The sequence below is a fragment of the Lutzomyia longipalpis genome, chromosome 3 (genome assembly GCF_024334085.1).
Source record: "Lutzomyia longipalpis isolate SR_M1_2022 chromosome 3, ASM2433408v1".
NCBI classification, from domain to species: Eukaryota; Metazoa; Arthropoda; class Insecta; order Diptera; family Psychodidae; genus Lutzomyia; species Lutzomyia longipalpis.
Genome location: NC_074709.1, coordinates 1910683 through 1932973, shown reverse-complemented (window position 1 = coordinate 1932973; position 22291 = coordinate 1910683). Strand labels below are relative to the sequence as shown.

At 35.9% G+C, this 22291-nt stretch overlaps 1 long non-coding RNA gene across 1 annotated transcript in view; it reads left to right on the top strand.

The window, feature by feature from the left end:
* The first annotated feature begins 1062 nt into the window (after positions 1-1062).
* Positions 1063-22291, top strand: part of LOC129794038 (uncharacterized) — a 30329-nt gene continuing 9100 nt past the window's right edge. The window contains exons 1-2 of the long non-coding RNA XR_008750990.1: positions 1063-2646; positions 15394-17770. This is a non-coding gene — a long non-coding RNA (uncharacterized LOC129794038). The remainder of the gene's footprint in view (positions 2647-15393; positions 17771-22291) is intronic.

Sequence of the window (22291 nt, the reverse complement as noted above, 5' to 3'; positions counted from 1 at the left end):
ATTCGTCAAATTTTATATGTATGTTCCATGATAAAATATTCTAAAATTATACTACAAATATACGTGAGAGGGTGGCTTCTGCGGGATAAAATCGAGTCAAACTCATGGGGATTCCGACATAACAAAACTGATGGAATATTCACTTGTATGCCAGGGAGAAAATCGTGCGGGGTATGGAAGAAAATTACATTTTCTTCTCAATTTTTTTTTGTTAGTGGATTCATGTCTATCTCCCGCTCTATTCTTGGATGTATCTGGTGCGCCTTGTTTGATTGCTCCCAATGAAAGGCGCACAACATGATAGACGAGAAAGAGGATGAAAAAGCAAATTCCTCATCGCATTTTCTTTTCAATCGAACCAATTTTTCCAATTTTTCACATATGAGAAAATTCTCGAGGATTTTTTTTTATCCACTAAAGTACGATGGAGCAGGGGTTGGGTACTTCACATGATATGTAGTATATGAAATTAATTGGATAGCCTTTGGCATTTTTTTGCTGACCAAGTAGTTTTATTTAGTGAAGTGGAATTGAGTGGAAGATGGAATTTTCAATGGCATATTTCCATCTTTCACTAATGCATGTACTTGTACACACTGTTCAGCGTAGTTGACAAATGGTGGCAGCGGTGGGATCATGAGGGGATGTATGGGGTTGTTTTGTTGGGAAAGTATGGACACCGTGGCGCCATCTAGGTCCACCGTTGCAATTTCATGGGTTTTCACTTTGCTTTGCAATGTTCTCAAGATCAGTTGTACTTCCCTGTGGTAGATGGCGCTAGCGGATGTCAGCACAACACTTTGCAACCCATTTTCCAAGTCAGGGATGCCTTTTTTACCCTCCAAAGCCGCGATGGCGCTACCTTTCGGGCGAAAAACATCGCAGCGTCGGGATTTAAATTTTTGCGGGGTGGTTGGGGGGGCGGAGCCAGAGTACCACTCACCCCGTCCCTCCCTCCCGATACGGGAAATCTTGAGTGGGAGCGAGAGAGAAAAAAAAGCGCCTGTGTGAATTTTTGTGGCAGAGTACGAAAGAGTGAAAAAATGCGTCGGGGCGTCGCAACGCATACAGCATATTTTTGGGTGCAATTTGGGGTGTGACAGAGAGGGTGTGATGCGTTTTGGCATGTGTGCGGGAGTGAGATGGGGCACGTCCCTTCTTTTTTTCGTCTGTGAATTTTTATTAAAATGCGCAGACGTAGCTAAAGGCGGAGTTGACGGTTGTGTTTTTCTTTGGTGCGGTCGACCGGAATTGGCATTCACGGGAACAGTATCTCATCGACGTCGTTTTAGGTGATTGTGGCGTTTTGTGAGCAAGTCTCATAACGGGGCGCGCTTTCTTCGAGGGTACTTCATCACATCCACCACGCATACAGGCGCATTATCACTCGAAACGTCGAAAGGTGATGATGTTTGAGAAGGGAAAAAAAAGCCCAAGTCACTGGGAAGGAAAAGCTAAAACTTGTACAAGTGAGTGTTTGTTCGTCAACACCATCCATCCACTCTTGGTGGGTCTTGTGTGCCCATTGTTTCTACCATCTTCGCATTAACCCCGCGATAGAGTCGCCTGATGGAAGCGCGACACCGATGATGAGGGGCACACAGGCTACAACGCGGACGATGATGTAAAAAGCATTCACCATATTTTTAATGCCTCTTGTGGTGTGTGAACGCACAACGTGTGTTAAAATAACTATAAAAGAGTGAATCGAGTTTTGTGGTGAAACCTGTTTCAAAAAATATCTGTTGACGACTCCCAGCCATCATGTTTTCGTCTTTACAACCACCACTCTCTTCCAAGGATCTCTATCGCGCCTTCTTACAATTTTTTCTTCCCATCTTCCTTTTCTTCTTCTTCTTCTTTTTTCGGAACTTAAAAGCACTAAAAGCCATTCCTTGAGAGTTTCTTGAAAAACAAAAAATGAGAAAGAAAAAAATCTGTGCCAATCGTCAAGACTCCTTTGGTGCAAAGCAAATGCTGCACACACAACTCACTTGTCGCTAATCAATCGCCAACACCAGATCCACTCTCAGGTTCCTCAGGTTGCAGCCACAGATTGGAAGATGAAGCAAAAAAAATTTTCTCTGGTGGTTGTGTACATAATGAAAAGCAACCTAGCTCTCTCCAATAGTGAACAATTTATCGTGTGTCTCTATCGGTATCGTTCTTCGGAGTTTTGACTTTTTTTTTTACTCTTGTCCACATTATTTCTCTATCTTGAGTCAGTCGGCATTTTTTTCTCAAGTCACTTCTCTCTCTTTCGTTCTTACTCTTCGGGCTAACATGTTGTTCAATCCCAACAAAAGTGATCTCTAACTGGTCTTTAAACATTCACGAGATGGACGAAAAAAAGGCACCGCGAACAAAAAACCAAGTAAAATACTGCTTTTGTTGAAAAAAATTTAAAAAAAAAACGAACATACGTACATAGTAAAGGAGATCGGGATGGAAAAAAGCGGCGAACAAGAGAGGCAACAATAGATGAATTTAATGGATTTTTCCATAATTTACTCGCGTAGATCGTTTCGAGTAAAAGTTAAGAAGTGATTAATTGTGTTGTCTGAGACAAATGGGGCCAGAGCCAAAAAGATGATTTCGGGACAACAACAACAACAACAACAAAACCTTCCATTGACGATGACAAAGGTAAATGATCTTTTATTATTAAAACATTTCAATTAAAAAAAAACATATTTTTTATGCTGTATAAGTGCTACAACAAAGTGTCAATTCAAAGCCAATTTTGCTCCCCACTAATTAGCATCGCGTGTCCGCAACACTTGCCCGCGTCCGCACGGTTGGGCATCGCTGGCGCCACATATCACTCTCAGTGTCGTGCTGGGTTTTTTCTTATGTTAACCCAAAGCAAATGGTGAACACACAAAAAAAAATTGCGTGAAAGATTCTGATATAGCTCAGAATTTTCTGCTTCTCGATTTTTTTCTTCCACATCCAAAACATGCATCATAATTATGGTGGAAAAATGCGTGTGTACACAACATGTAGATAAAATACAAAATGCCCCGCGGGTTTAGTTCTTTTCTCAACTCGAAAACCAAGTGAAATCGCATTAGATTTGGCATTTGAGGAGTGGCAAAATTTTACATTATATTCCTATTCCACATCAGCTTTGCCTCGAGACTTTGTGTGGTGGAATAAAAGAAGGTTCAAATCATCGAGAGTTGAGGGTCTTTTTGTGCAATTCTCCCAAAGAAATATTTTGCTGCATTTTAGCATCTTGAATGGGATTGAGGTTTTCCTTTTGCGGATAATTTGTCTATTTTGAGGGAGAGAAATCTTTTTGTGTAATGTTGTGTGTTAGTGAATTTACCAACCATACAATTTTATGATCTTGCGAATAAGATGATTTTTTTTTCTAGAAATATTTTATAAAACACATACTGTCTCTAGAAAAGATCTTTCTAAAAAAATTCAAACATTTCTAAGAGAAGATTAAATAAATGGCCAAAGTGTGAAAAATTAAAAAAAATTGAGAACAATAGTTTGTTTTGAAAAGTGAAAACATTGAATTTAAAATAAATTTGATCATAACGAAAATGAAAGAATTTGACCATCTAATTTTAAAAAAAAGGTGAAAAAATCAAGGTACAGCCTTGGGGAAATCGTGTAAAAAATATGAGAAAAGATTCTATGAAAATTTGTACCTATCAATATTATTCCTGAGTTATTATTGACATTTGCTAAAGAAATAATTTTAAGAAATAAATTGTTCTACATAATCAAATTCAATTGAATAATTTCAAAGTCCTTTAGATACATGAATTGAAAAATTACTAAATAATTACATTATTTATGCAATTTCTAATTTTTGTTAAATCACTAAAATTAAACAACATTTATGTACAAAAATTGATTTTTTTATATTCTTCTGTTTAAAAAAATTAAAATTCTGAATTAAAAAAAAATCAATATTCAACAAAATTAGCAATAAACTTCTTTATTAAGAAAAAATCCTTTATGAGATGATTCTGAAGCGATTTCTTTTTTTTTTCTTTAATAAAAATCAAATTTTCAAACAAAAATTCCTTTCACAAAAGTATAAAAGTTTCGTAAAAATAGAGTAATATGATTTTTTCACCCGCCTAATGTTACTTGAGTACAAAATTCATAAGACCAATTCGTTATATTTTACTGGGTGTAACACCTCTTCAAATTCACTCTATAAATTACAATTCTACTGGAAATTCTATATAAGTAAGAAAAAATTCTCAAGAATTGAGCAAAAATCTGATGTCTGGAAAATGTAGAAATTGAGGAAATTGCTACATTGCAAATTCCATTCTCCCATCCAAATGCCAATTTCAAATCTAAAGTTCAGAGAGAAGAGCGACAAATTTTGAAATTCTTCAAGAAAGTATGCGCTAGAGAGAAGAAAAATTCATATCAAAAGAATTCACAAGTATTTCTGGCATCACTAATATATCAAAAGTGCCGATTTTTTCTTCAAAACACCAAATTCCATCGCCATATTCCGTGCACTGCTGGGGTATGGTACGCTTATATTCATCCACAGAGTGCCAGAGCAATAAAATTAACCAACAGTGGCTCCAAGATAGCTGACGAGTTCTCTTCGTGCATAAATTAAGAGAATTTAAATTAATTTGATAATGAATGGTAAGATAAATGAGCGAAGGTGAGACACAGGGAGAGAGATCAGATGATCAGGCGAGGTATTTAAAAGAGCTGCAGGTGTCTCAAGATGGGCTCTTTGTTCGTCCAAACGATGAATGGGATATGATGAGAGGATTGGGACAATGGCTCACAGCATCCTTCCATTGTGGTTCGTTAAACTCCACTCATTTGGATCAATTAGTGAAGAATTTCGTCTTATTGTTGGTTTTTCTCAAAAAGGGAAATAGGTATCTACTTCCGTAAAATCATTTTATGTCATTTTTCTTATTGTTACTCTTTTTATTACATTTTGTAATTCTTTTCCATTGCTTTTTACTTCTTCTTGCTTGTGTTTGGAATTAATTACAAATTATGCTTAAGTGCATTAAATGGATGTAATTTTACACCTTAATAATGATTTATGTTCTTTTTTCCACAACATTCTTATTGTGTTATTTTTTTTCTAAGAAATCAAACATCTAATGATCATTTTATCTTTTTAATTGGCTGTAAAACTTTTGATTAAATTCTAATAGCTTCAACGTATTTTGCTTTAGACTAACTAAAGTTTTTTTTTTATTTAATTCTATGCGTTGCATAGTATTTTTGCATACCCGGAGATTATGATAATGAGTGTTTATCAACTATTTTTCTCAGTGTATTAATTTTCCATCAGGCCAATCATAAAATCCACTCAAGAGGGTTTTATTTTCGCAATTTACCCATTCATCTGGCTTGTCTCTTATAAATAGGGAAGACCAGGGCAATTTTGATATCATGAATTGTAAAAGATTTCTCAAATCACAGAAGGTTAGCCTAAAAGTTAATTTATGAACGACTTTATGTTAGATAATCATCACAAGATTGATAAAAAAAATATATGAAAAATTTTGAGTTTCAAAAAGTTCTTTTTAAAAAATATAAATTTTTATTTCAAAAAAATCTTTTTCAATTGATTCATTTAAAATTATTAGTTAGTGGTTCACTGTTGGTACATGAAATACAAAAAAACTAAAAATGCCGCAGTGTGGGGCAAATTGAACCATTTGAATGGGTTTGAAAACATAAGAAAAATTTACTAATTTCTGTTAAAAATAGAGAAAAAATTTATATGGCAAAGTTGTGGACTTAAAATATTTCCTAGGTAGTAGTGTATTAATTCTGATCCAAATTACCCCCATCTTTCCTATTCTTCTAAGAAGATTAATAGCTCATGTTTCATTCGTGTTTCATGGATCAACAGCGGAAACGTGATGAGAAAATTAGCCTCAATCATGAAACACTCATTTATTCCTTTTGATTTTTTTCTGTGTTTAAAATTGCTTCTCTCTCTGTTTTATTTCATCTTTTTTTTGTAATGCGATTTCCTGTGCACCAAGAGATCTCCTCTTGCACTGGGGGTATGGTATGTGTGTAGACAATCGCATTAGGGTCAAGAATGCACACAAGCCTTGAGTTGCTCTGGGAATCAAATGGTGTGTGAGTTGTTTATAAACTCCAGCATGAAGAGAGAAATTCAGCAGGAAAAAAAAGAAGTCAAAAGAAGGCATAAAAAGAAGCATCTTGAGATATTTTCTTTATCCATAGGCACAGAGACGGTCAGTTGAATGTGATATTTTATTGTATGGAAAGAGAGAAAAAGGAGGAGAACGCAGCAAAAAAAAAAACGAGCCAAGAAACCTCATATGGGTTGAATGTGCTGTTAATGCTTTTCCTAGTATTTCAACTTAGAATATCATTTTCTTTCTTTTTTTTAAATCCTACTATGTACACCATAAATTGACAGCGAGGAGTGACTCCCGATTGTACTGTCCTTAGGGACACAACATAAGGGTGCCAATGAACAAAAAAAAATTGAGTTTAGGATTTAAAATTTTTCTTTTTAAAACTTTGAAGAATCAAGGGGATTGCTCGCTTCTCGAGTTTCTTCACTCCCAAAGTCCCAAAATGTGGTTCAAAGATCAATCAGACGCGAGTTTGGGATACGAAAGATGTGCACGAAGGCATACAAAAGGCTATATGGGGATGGCTTCCTAAATTGGATACTAGGAATTTAGCGTATGCCGTGGCAGTTTGTGCAGCTCCCCAAAGCCCAAATATAGTGAGCCATATCTTGTGGCTTTCCATATCATTTAATGCCCACTCTCCTTGCGGGCCCATAGAACCCAAAAATGGGGGCCAACTCTTGGCCACGCAAAAGGGGGTTATAGCGCAGAAAAAGGCATAAAATAAAAATTGGCAATTTACCACAAGAAATTCTTCGTGGCAATTTATTTAATTCAAACTCCCTGAAGCTTCGCGGAGTGCCTCTTTTTGCCCCAACTCTTTTTTACCCAACCGCTTAACATGGCGCGATAAAGTTGGAAGAAAAATATCTTTAACACATCAACAAGAAACGAGTTTCACCTCGTTGTAATGTCGCGCTGTGAGTGTAAATATCTTATGGGAAAAATATTTAATCAGTAAATGCTAAATGCTGATAATAAAAACGACACATAAATATGTATAGAATTTGTGTGATGTGGATGGGAACTCGTTTTTGGGAACTAAAAATTCACTTGACGGGGACCAATATAGGTAGATTTTTCATCAACCATATCCCAATAAAAGTCCACAAACATTTCTCTAAGAGAGGTGGAATTTTATATAAAAAAAAACAACGAAACTGTGAATAAATTACGCTGAAGTTCATTTTATTACGCGCTAATTTATATATTTTTTTTTTTATTTAATTGGACTTTGATGTTAGATTTTTGCTAGATTTCTGAAATAAAATTGCTTCAGCTGGCTTAAAAATTTAATTAGGTAAAAAAATAAATGACAGCGTAAAGTATGTAATTAAATGATGTATAAAAAAATTTGTTTTACAAATTAAATTAATTTTATATTTAAAATGAAACTCAAAAATTAAATTGAAATCCCTACCAGTAAAGTAAGTTCTTAACCACGAAAGAAAAGAAAATTTATACACGATGTATAATTACAGTATGTGAAGGTAATTTATTTACATAATAGAGTGGGTAATAAAATTGTTTACCTACAAAATTAATTAGATATCGTTGAATTAATATCAGTTCGCGTTAGTTATTTTTCCTTATATGTAGTATCGAACTACATAATCCACTCTATATCTCTCGGTGTAATTAAATTAAACAATTTGTCACAGAACCTGTTTGGATTGCTGTGTAAATTGTATGTATGTTGCAACACTTGCAATATAACTCTCCACATAGGGTGCTCGAGTTTACCACACTCCATATGAACTACCAAGGAGTCCACACGGTAAGTGCATAATTACAGAGTTGTGATGGTAGATGAAGAAGCAAAAAACTGGGGAGCAATTGAAAGACACACAATGAAGGTGTTTGATTGTACCTTCTCCAACGAAATCAATATCTCACCCACTTTCTTCCGATTCAGCACCCAAGGGGTATGCAACTTGAGTTGAAGAAGTACAAAAAAAAAGCACAGCGCAAAGTGCCTCACATGGTTGAATTTTATGGACGCAGAAAGGGTCCGAAATGGGCGTTTTCCGAGTCATTTTTTCCTCTTTCTCGAAACTCCACCACAATTCCCCCCGTATCACTTTGCGTACACACAGAGCGCAAAAAAACGTTAAAAGCAATCTCTCGAAAAAGCAAAAGGAATGATTTCTCACCGGCAGCGCTTGTTCTCAGAAAAAAATCAACTGATATATTTTTAAAGGTGGGCATCGCGCAACGGACCCATAAGACGGTAACATCCATTTGGGACTCGGGCCAGACGAAGGGATGGAACACGGACCCGTGAGATTGGTCATAAATATTTTCATCGGCTATTTTAATGTAGTTTTAAGAAGGTATCCCACCAAGTAATAATAGTTCGGTTCAATGCTGAAATGTCTATATACGGGCTTTATGGGTTTCCCTTTTGGGATTTCCTTTTCTGCAACTTATTCTTCGGCTGTATGCCTTTTGGAGATTTCATGCGGAATTTCTGGGCTGTCCATGACCTTAGGGATTCGATATAGTTGAAAAGAAAAATGAATTTATCTTCTCGGTCGAGGGTCCTAAAAGGGTCGAAAGGGTCGTAAGTTTATCTTTCAGTATATGTACCTAAAGATTTTTCAAAATAAAGAGAAAAGATTTGATTGAGCAACTTTTGTATCTATAATGAATTTTAGAGAAATCATTTTTGGATTAGATATTTTGAAAATTATGGAAATTTATAAAAAAAAAATATTAGTTCAAAGTAAAATCTAAAGAAAATTGATTTAGTTTCATAGAGAAATTCTTTTTCAATAAACAACAAAAATCATCTCAAAATTGATTTACCACAGCAAAAGAAAACGATTACAAAATTCCATTTTTCTTTAAAAAGTTTCATTTTTGTATTGAAAACTTTTCCTCCGAGAACTTTTTTGTATAAAGCTTCATTGAATTGAATTTGCAGCATAAACATTTTATTGAAACTTATTATTTTGTAACTCAGAAGGAGTGAGGAAAAGTTAAAGATAGTGGGTAAGCAAAAGGTCAAGTATATATAAAAAAGTTGACGCAAAGTGTTGCAAATAGTATAGCAAAGTAATATTCAAATGAGATGAAAGTATTATATTTTGGAAGGAAGTTGTGGTATTTCCATGCACAGAAATTTACCGGGAGAAGTCTCAAATGGAATACTAATGCCAAAAATGCTTTAGTTGTCTCCGCGATGAATTCCAATTTGATGTCCAAAAAGGAACGTGTGGCTTTGTATGCGGGAGAGGTTCATTTGCCTCGCGCAATGGTATTTTCTCATTCAATGTAATTATTGGTGTGAAAAAAGAATGGAAACTTCCCCCGCGGGAAGAATGGTGGCGCGATAAAGTTGAATGAAAACAAACGTTGCCAATAATTGGTAATATACGATGATGTTGGCGTCTACCTTTTTTCCGATAATATTTATCATCACTTAAAGTCTTCATTTCGCCTTACCCCGTGGACTTTTCCGCACTAATTTGTGCTTGGCGCACGCCTCACCCATTTGAGAAATTATTGCGCGCTTTATGCTGAGAAATTCGCCACTATAAAGCTTACTCATAATTACAGTTCCCCTTTAATTTATACCCGCGCCACACTCATTCATTGACTTTTGTACCCTCCACTTTACCCCCTGTGCTTATGCTCTCGCTCCCTTTGCGCGCACACGGTCGATTTTCATTAATTTCCCATTCCACCCCCGCCCTGCGTCTTTTGCGCCAATATCTCACCCATTTCGTTGAATTTCCCCGATTTCGTCCTAATTCCCCAAAATGGTAATTAATGGAAATTGTGTCACGAGACTTCTTTTCATTCCCTGCTGTGAAAATTCCACCCCTGCTATGAAGATTGTGATATTCCTCAATGATTCTACACGTAGAATTTTCTCAATTTCCCGTGAAAAAGACATTCCCGAGACTCAACGAACATTCAAAAATGGTTGGAAAGTTTCCACGCGAAGAAAATCCCCTCGGGGTGAAAAAATCCACCGTCGGAAGTCAACGCGGGGTTTTTTCTACCCTCTAGCCTGCCATGTGGGATTTTTCTACACACGAGTTTTGAGGTAGAAAAAAAGAAAGACACACAAGGGCGTTTTTCCGCGACATTTTTTCCGAGGGGCGTGTAAAGGGGTTGCGAAGGCGTGTTTTTGGGGCCACACACACCATCTACGATAGGTTTTTTTTGTGTACTGCTCACCCCATACCATCGTCCCCATCTTTTCTACACATGCTCCCTATTGAGAAGTTTTTACGACAATACCCACTCCATGGCATGAGGGTTCCACCTCTGCACGTGCTTTCGTTGAGTTTTTGTAAGAATAATTTTTTTTGGATTTTTTGGTAAAGAATTTTAAGAAAAAATTCAAAGAATCAAAATTTTAATTTGAAAACTAAAGCATTTTGCAACGGTCTTGCGGATGCCCCCAAAACGGAAGCAGCGAAACGACTCGACAAGTACAGTGAGATAGTTGTTTAGATAGTCTCAAATATGAACTTCTACTACTCAATTTTGTGCTAGACAATTTAGATGGCAATTTGTAATACATTTTTATCGCTGCCACAGAGTGTAGCGTGTGGGTTGTTTTGGAGGCAATTTCAGCGACATCCAGACTTTTTATTCAAATTGCTGGCAAACGAAAGAGTTTCTCAAGTGAATTTAGATATAGAGGACAATTTTCAAGTCAAAATAATGTATTCCCCCCGCTGAATCGTATGGGGCCACACTTATCTCTCTTGAGAGTCTCGCTCTCATGGATATTATATAAAATTTCAATCCTAAATTGCTTGAGATTGTTTTGCATAAATTAGGCATTAGTGCCCAAGTCAATGGATCCCGAGTGGGAGCATTTTTGGATCAATTTACAGAACGATTTCGATTCTTTGTCGCATTATGTTGAGAAACCATGTAGCATACAGTGTGGTGGAAAAGTGTATGTTTGTAGAGATATATAAGGAAAGAAAAAATAAAATAAAAATCAACGAAGATGTTGGAATGATAGAAGGAAAAGAAGAAAAATAAGCTGAAAAAAAAATAAGCAAAACCAGCACTCAATTTTAATGGTTCTACAAATTTTCACGCATCTGTACTTCACAGAGTTGAGTTAGTAAGCTAATCTATAGAGTTGAAATGACTTTAAGAATATCGCGCAATTTACAAATTGATTGCTATTGGAATCTCCTTCTGCATAACTCCCATTGCACTCTCCTACACGTTCTCCAATCTCAAGACAATGCAAGATGGTATATGTACCAGCATCAATTTCGTAGCAAATTCCCAATTGCATTGCCGTGATGGTAAAGAGAGACAATAGATCCAATAAATGTGGCGCTATTAGTGACTCTACTTGGTTGCTGTTTCTCTTCCAACAAGTCAATATTTCAACATTCGCGAGACAACAAAGTTGAAAACCTTGACTTCTAGTTATGGAAAATGCTCATTTGCGCTCTTTGTGTGCCTTTTTGTCTGTTGCAATAATTTACAAGGCATAATATTATACACAGAGCGTCAATCTCATATGTGCTCCAACCAGAGAGGCGGTGGGAGATGGAGTGTGTATGTGCATATTAAGTAAGAACTTGCAACATACCACACACTGCGAAATTTTGCAATTTTTCATTAAAATTCCTTCTTGAGATTGTCATTAGAGTGCACTCGTTGGGTGGGAAGTGCTGGACTGCAAGTCTTCCGGGTTTGAGCTTTTAAATATTTTAAATATTTTATCCTTATGCGAAATATTTTCCCTCAAGATACTTCTTCTTTTAATTCTATTTTCTCAAAAAAAAAAATCTAAAAAGACAGAAGAAATTGGGATGAGTTTGTGCAAATATATTGCACATTGCAATGAATAATAAAATGGTACCATAATGTTAATTCATTTGTTGCTTCATCCATGATGTAAAGAAGAAGCTTTAATGGACCGAAAATGCTGATGAGTATACGGTTTGACCTTCATGAGGGCGCCGCTCCGCTGACCCTTGACTCACTTTAAGTAAAAGTCTTAAGGTGCACGACATTCTTCTCCACCCTCACTTTCACTTACAGTATGCCCCATTTTGTCTCGAGGATCAACCCACTTTCTTCACCCACATCGGAAATTAATGGCGGAGATTCACCCACTTTTTGCTCCTTATTTCTTTCTTCCAATTTTCTCGCGCGCGTAATTATGAGGAATCGTGCGCGAAGAATCACCAACCCTGACCTTAGATATTTGAATTTCATTAAAAAGCACAACCATTCGCCATTCTCAAGCACGAAAGAGACCATGCGGTGGTGTAAGAAAAAAAAAAGCTGGAGGAAAGAATGATGATTAAAAATAACACCCGAGAACGTCGCTCATTTTCTCTCTGCTGTGGTTTTTCCACGCGGCAATTTTTCCCCTTGCGCGCATGGTATCCATTTATTGCGTGAAAATTCACACACAAACACACAAAAAAAGCGCCAGTGGACACAAAAAAAAGAGAGAGAGAATCACTGACTAGACTAGGCAGTAGTTAATTTGATAATATTATAATTAAAGGGTCCATTAGTGATAATTATACGATTTTAAGGCAGAATACATAATTGAGAAGATGATTTCTTAATTATATGTTTCATCTCTTTTTTGCTCCACGATTCAAGAAGTTGAAGCTTTTTCTCGCAACGGTAATTGATTTGAAATCCAACACCACCATTTGGGGCTAACAAAGTGTACCATTTTTGTGGAATTTTCTCACCTCTCTTTTTTCTTCTCTTGCTCCACGTCAGCCAAATTACACCAAAAATTTGTGAATGAGAAATTTCTGTATATCAATTAAGACCTGTGAGGTTTTTTTTATTTACGAGTGGGCAAGAAAAATCTCAATAATAGCGTCTTTTTGATTGAATTTAGCGCCAACTAATTGAAGAAATTATTAAATAATTAAAATTTGCTTGAAATCATAAATCAATATATGGTTTTAGTGGGTTTAAAAGACTTTCTAAAACTTGTAAAGGTGATTAATTGAAAGACTTTTCACAGATTTCTCAGGTTTAATAAATTGTTTTGTTAAAAATTTATGATAAAAAAGAAATTTAATTAAAGAATCTTTAAGATTTTTATTGGAAGATTTTTCCGAATTGATTGATATAGCCCAAGTTGTTGAGCGCCTCCAAACCCCTCCATATTAGTAGTAGTGATTTTATTAATTTTTTTTGTTAATTTATTGAATCAGTTTTTTTTGGTTGAGAATTTTGATTTTAATTATTAAATCAAGGTAAAATTGTGTTTTGAATCTCAGTTTTACAAAAGCTCTTACAATTTCTTAAGAAAAATTATAAAATTAAATTCTTCTCTCTTAAAATTCTTAAAGCATGACAATGGGGTAGATTCTGATAAAAAACTTTTTTCTTGCCTTACAATTTGTCAGTTATAAGATTTTTGGTATTCTGGGAAAAATCTTATAGGATTTTGACATTTAATTTTTCTTTCTTTAATCGGGTTTTTGAAGAAAAATTACTTTTGCAGGGCTCTTTAAAGTTCTCTCTGACCGTTTTGTGTAGCAACTAATTCTTAACAGAACTATTAAAAAACTCTATCTGTCAAAATCTTATAACAAACTTTTAAGTTGTTAGAAAAGAAAAGAAAAGAAAAGATTTTATCAGAATCTACCCCAGCTCTAAATTATGAAAATGTTCCATAAACTTTTCAAGTTTTTTTTTAACTAGAGATGAAATATTTCGTGGAAATAGTAATGATGCAGCATTATGTTGCAAACGCTACATTTGCATGATTTTTCTTTAAAACTCTCATAGCATGAAAAATGTATTATAGATGGTTCTTCTGGGAACTGAGGCTCTGGAGGAGTCTCTCTCTCTCTGCATGTCTCAATAAATCGCACATCTGTTTCAAATTTTGAGAGACATTTCTTGCAATTCGGCCTCGAATCCACATGTTGCTCGTACCCATAAGACAAACTAACGTATCCTAATATGGATGATTTAATATTAGGAAAATTCATTTGGGAAAACTTGGTGGCTGTTGAGTTGATGCTGCACTTGTTGTGTGTTACCTGATGGGTGTTTTTGCTGATTCGCAGTACACCTTCCTGCGATGGCTATCGAGGGCAGCTGCTCAACATCCCATTCGGTGTGTTTGTCGCCTCGATTGCTCCCATGTTACAAGTGGAGCAATTACACTTTTATTGGTATGATGATGAGGCAACCGCCATGCGCAGAGTGAAGGCTACGCAATGTGCTGTCGCCCATTCTTGCGCCAATGGGGCCCCCCTGGGGTGCTCGCGGGAGCGAAAGAGATGGAGTAACAAATTGCGGTTCAACGAAGGTGGCTCGCTTTTTTTGCGTGCGGCTCAAGAAGGCGCCCACTCGCCCCATGGGCTTCTATGGAAACACACATACATAATCAAAACCATTGGGGCTCCATGTGGGGTTTCGTCGACTTCTTTGGCAAAAAGGAACGAAATGTATGGAGAGTGGGGAGAAAAAAAACACCGCGGAGGAACGAGAGCCGAGAGCAGAGAAACCACGGTCATTTGATATGTTAAACATGCACGGTGGAAAAAAGCAATCAAATAGTGCTCTCGGATAGAAAACAGCTCTGACACTTAATTGAAATATAATGCATGACGACAAGTGTTGCTTCTAGAGGGGCGCCCGAGGGGCGGAAGGCACGTCCCGAGTCTCGAGGGGGGAAATGGTAATCCCTAATTCACGCGTCTCCGGATATACCCCAACCACCACACCGAAGCCCCAACTACTTACTGCGGGACAGAGATGCGTAGATAGGGCCGCCATTGTGGTACATCCACTGCTGACCTCGCCATCAACATGTCAGAAATTTTCGTGTAAAGCCACGCTGGCTACATGAATGATGGGTTCACTGAAATGGGAACATAGTCCAGCAGCGAGTCAGCTTGAAATGTATAATGGTGCTATACATTAAAGCTAGAGAAACGTTCCATATATGCTAATTGATAAATCCCTAAATTTGGAAATTTACCGACCATAAAAAAGAACGCCATTAAACCACGAATTAGAGAGCGAAGAGCTGTGAATGAATTGAGAAACAGTCCTAATGAGTGGTCTGGTGGCGAATTGAGAGGCAGATGTGGAATATTTATTTGAAGACAAGAGTGGAATTCAGAGTAGCATATTATCGGCTATGTTGGATACAGCATTATAGTTACATATTATGTATTTTATAATAAATAATGTGGATAGATACAAAAATTCTTGACAATACCCAATTTTAAACTTTTCTAATGAAATTATTTTTTTCTTTCTATTGCAGGTTCTTGATTTGGAAAACATACCTGAATTGTCTGAATCCCACCAATAGTCTTGGTAAGTTTTATTTTATTACTTAATCTTTTCATTCAATGAAATTATTCAAAAATAAAATTTTTCAATGCTCAAAAAATGGATTTCTTCTTACTTCATGAATTTTTTATGGATTGTTTTGTAAATTATTTTTTAAAGAGACTGCTAAAAAATGCAAAAATTAAAGGAAGAGGTTAAGTTCATTAAATATGTATATTAATTTGTCACATTGATTGCTTTTCGTGGAACACATAGTATAAATTCACGCAGTTATACTTTAATATTTTATAATATCCTTCTAAATTACAGGAAGTATAATATCAGCAAAAATCAAACGCCCTTAAATTACGCACAAGGAAACTCCCACAGGGGCAATTTTTCAAGACAAAATTCTTATGAAAATTATCTATTTTTTATTTCAAAAGGCAAATTATTTCTTAGAAAAAAATAATTTCCCCTTTTATCATTAAAAATTAAAACTTTATGCAATTATCGTTTTCATTTTTTTGCTATTGCCTTAAATACGTATACCTGATAATTTTTATTGAAAAGAATCGATAACTTTTAATTTTTATCGCACTAAGCATAATTGTTTTTTATTAAATATTCAAGAAAAATTGAGAAAAGTATCAAGATGTAATTTATTTTCTCTTCTAAATTGTAATTGAATTCAACAAAACTTCGTAAAGTTAACACATTTAACTCTATTAAATTACGCGAAAATGATTATAATTTACACGATCATTTTTGATAATTTATTGAAGTTCAAAAAACAGTTTCTACAGCAATTTACCAATCTAAGCCTTATTTAAAAAAAAAAAACTGAAATTAGCCGTAAGAAAATTATTTTTGAAATGTAAAAAAATGATAGTGTCAAGAAAGATAATCGTAAAGTTTAAATACAAAAAACAAACGCATTAAATACACATTTTAATAGAATTTTTATGACCTCAAATAAACCATCTAAATTCCACAAAAAAAAACCCAACATAATGAAGTCATAAAACTCCCTTTGAAGTTGATGTATTTATACCTACAACAACTTCCAACCAGAAGCTCTCGATTAATTGCATGATTAGCTAATTAAACAAAATGTATGTGATTTAATTTACTACACCACCATCTTCTTAGTGCTCAAAATCCAGCAATATTTCATTCCAAAATGCTCCACGCAATGGAAGTCGCGAAGGGAGATTGGCAAAAAAAGAGGAATAGATGGAAGCGCCAGTGAGATTAATTAATGTGGATTAAGTATTCAGCGGTCATTCCTTTTGTCTACCTTTTGCAATGTAATCAATGGCAGAAGCCACAGCGCGTTTGTGGCTCTCGGCGCTAAGCGTGTGCTTCACCTGCCAAGATCCAAAAATAAATCCATTAGGCTGGAGAGACGCCAATGTTGAGAATCCCTGCCAAGATGTTTCCATGAGGTGGGTGAGGGGGGGGGGGAGGCGATCATGAGGTGGTGTGATGGGGGGAGTTTTTGGGTGAGATGACGCGGTGCAGCGGAAAGGTGCGCGGGAAGGTGAAGAACCTCCAAGACAGAGGGACTCTTGTGGTGGAATGGAATTTGAGAATCACGGTGGTGAGCGTGTTCTTCTAGGACATAAATTCACAAAATGGACCCAAGTGGAGTCACACTGCGATGGTGGGGAAAAAAGGACAAAAGATCTCTGCTGGCAAATTAGCTTGACTGCATCATGAATTGTATGATGAAGTTGTTGCGATGGAAAGAAAGACACCGTGTGGAGCTCACGAGACTCCCCAGTGTTAGATGAAGAATGTGCCCATGGTTCGGCTGGGTGTATGCGTGGATGCCATGGTACTTGGGGGCTTGTGTCCGGATAGGCAATGCGAGAATGTGTGCGAGGTTCGGGTCGCTTGGCGAACGAACCCAGCCCGAGACACGATGACCAAGAGAGCTGCAGTACATTTCTTTCTGCTTTTGTGCACACAAGCACCCGACGTTCGCTCTCCAGACTTGGTGTTCCTCAGTTCCAAGCCCAAACCTCTAAGAGGGCCCCTTTAATCTCGGGAAGAAGTTCACACTGTGCGGCCCTATGTCGCACTTGTGTAACCTGTGCCGCCTTATCACGTCACCCGGGTGACGGGACCCAGATAAGAAATCCCACGACCAAATTAGTGTGTGACGCGGAATTGCAGGTGTTGACGATGTGCTATTGACTCTTTCTCTACGCGACAAAGTGATTATAAATGACAACGTAGACAATTCACAAGAACCCTCGTAGCGACGGCACGTCCAATTTGAGGAATACATAAAAAACGGGTGATTTTTCCGGAAAATGTGTGAAGCTGAAAGTTAAAAAAAAAACCATTGAGAGTGTTTTTCGGTAATTACATAAATTTTCTTCTTACAAATTTTCTTACCTCAAAAAAAAAAAAACTTAGCAATATAAAACTCAAATTGTCGAAGAAGCCATACCAACAATTCCCAAAGAAAACCAAAAGTTTCAGCATTGAATATTTTATGCTACCAAGAGAGCCATGAGCTATGTTAAAAAGTGAAATGTGTGTATATAGAAAAAAATTCTCAAGAGCTTACGTCACCATTTTCAGTTTCTTTCCAAACTGAAAGGAAAGACACAAATCGGTGTGAGGCGTCTTTCTCTATTTGTAACAAATACACACAAGGTCCATGAATCATGAATTCTCCAACAATGTGAAGAATTAATAAATAAACATCACGGCGGCAACAATAAATACGGCATATAAACGCGAAGAGAGGATTGGAAAAGGGGGCGCACAGACAAATGGGCACATACCCCTATAGAAGGCTCAAATTTAACTCTCTCTCTCACATAATTCAGGCATCACTTTTTGGTGATACATAAAATACACCACCATTTTGAGAGGAAATATTCAAAATTCATATCACAGTTTAACACCACACAATAGACAGTGTGTGATATCGGCATGTATACAAGTGGTGTGCTAGCCCAAAGCACTACGGATATTACGTATAGAGGTTGAAATAAGAGATAGAGAAATCCCATCAACCGATGAATATTTTCTTCTTCCCAATGGTGTTTTTGGGTAAGAGGGAATTTATGACTATGGTTAAAGCAGAAAAAGTATGTAGGAATGATCAAAAAGTCCCCTAACTTGATAATCTTTTGAGTATAAAATGTGAAATGAGTATTCTAAATTGTCTATTCTTGTCTAAGAAGGCTGTAAAGTAGTAAAAAGAGTGAATTTCTAATTTTTTGCTGATATTTTACTTGATTTTTACTTGAAAAGTAATTTATTACGCTATTTTTCTACACGTTGTTTAAATATGAGATCCTTAGAGATCATGGGAAAAACTTTATCTTGATATCGCTGTAATAGTTAGAAATAGGTTGATGAAGCTTATTCTTGTGCTGTAAAAAAATGAAGTAATGTCCCATATGGTGTAATAAAATCCAAATGTGTTAAAATTCATTGACAAGGGGTAGATTCTGATAAATTTTTTTCTTTTCTAAAACCTGAAAAATTGCTGTAAGATTTTGACAAATAGGTGTTTTTAAAATTTTTCTATTGCCGTTCTAGAAAAGAAAAATAAAGAATTTGTTGTTCTGGAAATTAGTCAGAAAGATCTCTAAAGAGGCCTGGAAAAGTAATTTTCCTTAAAAAAAAAAACGATTAAAGATAGAAACAAAATGTCAAAATCTTTTAAGATTTTTTCCAGAATACCAAAAATCTTATAACTGATGAATTGTAAGAAAAGAAAAGAAAAGATTTTTATCAGAATCTATCCCAAAGTTCTTTAGAACCTCTTAAAGAATAATTTTTCAATTTTTCACTTTTAAAAATAAATTTGGCAAATATGATCGTATTTGTAATGCTCAGATATTTCCTCAAAAATTCATAAAAACTACAAAATTTTTTTGAAAAAATCTCTGAAATTATAGAATTTCACATTTAAATCTTGCCATAAGCTCAGATATACTCTGAACTTTTTGAACACAGTGGTATGTACCTTCTGAGAAAAAAGTCGATAAAATATCGCTTTTAGTTTATAATGTTCCCTCCTCGGACATATTGCTGAAATGAACAAAACTCATTTTGTTGAAGATGCCAAAAATGTCTTGAAAGAGTTGAAGGACACCCCAAAAGAGTCATTTCTCTCTTTCACTTTGGAGCATACAAAGTTACAAACGAGCATAAAAATCCCAACCAAAATCAAGAGTCAAAAGTTTAAAAGGAAAGACACGCAGAAAAGTTCGCAAAATACAACTCATGAATTTGCAAGATAATTTTACACAATTAATGGACGCTGTAATCTAAATTTCTTTCACTCGAATTTTCTTCGTCATTCGCACACCAAAAGTTGAGGGGCACGAATTTGTTGTTTTTGGTGGTGCTTCTGTGGTAGACAACACTCTGCTGCGGAACCCATGTGGAAACTGGTGGACTGAAAATTTATGGAATGCCTCTGAGTAGATTAAAGATAAAAAAGTTTCGGTAAAATAAGACTGAAAAAGTAAAGTTGAGATTTCAGTAGGAGATTCTTCAGAACTCATTTAATGAAAAATCCTCCCGTATGTATCGATTCTGCTGCCACAACATTCTCGCGGGACAAGCTGAGAAACTAAAAAGAGTCTCTCCCAAAAAAATAGTCGTGATTATTTTTTTTTCTGGCATTCTAACTTACTGGTCTTAAATTGAAACACCTTAAACCAAGCTGATTACGCATCTAAATTGGTGGATTATGTTTCTTTCTTTTTTTTGTGTGTGTTATTCCTCTCCAACTCTGGGTTTTCTGCTTGAATTTCAACCTCTTGTGAGACACGATTGCGCAATTATTCCATTAGTGCAGGTGCTTTTTTTTTCTTGCTCCCAATCAGACACATTTTCTACGCGTAATAAATCACCCCACGGCCACCGTCGTAACGGTGGGAATTTTTTTCTACCATACAGCATAAAAGCACTTAAAAGGCTTCGCGGTTTCAACGTAAAAATCAAAAAAAATAAATAAATAAATAAGAAGCTAGCCGTCCAAAAAGTGATCCACATATGATCATTTTTTCGTTTTACTTTTTCGAGTGTCGACTGAAAAGAAACGATGAAAATCAATTCATACGACCATATAATTTTTTAATTCGTTTCCTTTTCATCTCACAATTAATTGATTTTCTTGGTGTGCGATGGCGCCTCAAATTAGTCGTTAATTTATTTATTTCCAATTTACGATGCCCGAATAATTAATTAATCAAGTGTGTCACACAGTTCAATAGAGTTTTCATTGACTGGCGAGAGGAAGCTTTTCAATCTCTGATGAATTAATTTGCTGCTCGTTCTTTTGTCAAAACTACACATTATTTTACGATATACATAAATTTTGATTAATGATCGCGCATTGAGAGTCCATAATTAGAAGTTTTTGGGTGATGATGATTCTTTGGAGAGAATATTGCTGGTGTGGTGGAAGAATGCGGCGATGGGAAGGTGCTAAGGGGGCAATCATAAAAATAAATAAATGACTTTGTAAATTAGAAGGTAAACGAATATATGAATAGAAAGATATTTTTTCTGATATATATTCTGGGATTTATATGCGAAATATAGAAGGCAATTAACGTTATGTTTTACGATTTTTTTTACATTGTTATTGGAAATTATTGGAATGAAAAGGATCCTTAACGACATTATATACCTGCTTTAATGAAAACGTGTTTAGACTCACGAAACGTTTTAGCAGTTTAAACTGACTCAAAATACATAATAAAAAAAAATCTTTGTGGTTTTGAACAAAACTAACATGAAAACCAAGAAATTTTGCGGTTTCAATTTGTTTATTAATTATTTAGAGTGGAAAATTGGCAGGGTAATATAATATTTACATTGTCGAGCTATAAGTATCTAAATAATTAAAACTTATCCATATTAATTTATTATGCAGAACACATCTCAAATGCTCATAAGAAGCTTTAAAATTTTGCAATATTAACCCCTTCTTGCGTTACGTTCGAACGTGAGATTGTACATATAATACCCTTTATCCGTGGCTAAGTCTTCTTGGGTCAGTGGTTTCTTTTTTTTCCCTTTCGGGCTTGGCTATCCGAAGAAAAATTATGATGTATGCCAACTCATTTATAACCTTGGACGTGTTTGAATTCTATTTTAAAAGCAAATGAGGAATTTCTTGCGGCCCAGTTGCTCTATGCTGGGGAAGAAATTAACTTATGGGGTGAGGGATAGGCTGGGTGTATTATGTATTGCATGTATTATGTGCTGTGAGAAAAAAAATATGCTGCCGATAATTGGATTTTCCTCACTTTTACTTGACTTGGGTGTTTTACTGCAAGAATGACAAAATAGATCTTCTTTTAAAGGCATCTAATCCTTGGTTTGGGCATTTGAGCTGTGTGTAGGTTGAGGTTGCTTTTCGTGTCCTCTTGAGAGGAAAAAACGAAGAAGAAGAAAAAAAAGATCCCATCGAGGGTGAGGAAGAAAAAAAAGGAAGAAAAGAGGGTAAGACGGCTAACAATCGTTTCACCTTGCGTCAGTTTATTGCAATTTGACACATTACCTGGTGTATTGTATTTATTGGATTGGGTAGCCGAAAATACGATTGAAGAGGGACATGGAACATGGGGCAAGATGATGGGTATGAGGACATGGGAAAAAAAGACGGCTAAAGTTGAATACTTGGTGCATGGCTCCGGTGTCTGGATTTTTTTTCTTCGATCCTTCTTTTCTTGATTTCTTTGCGGCCCAGAAGAGGAGGTTGGTGCGATTGAAAAGAAGACGGTATACTGAGAATGAGGGAATGTTAGTGTGGAAGTTGAGGTAGAAAAAAGAAAAAAAACGACTGTGCGCGGAGAAGACGAACTCTGCAGGTTACCTTGTCGTAAAAGAAATTCCCTTTT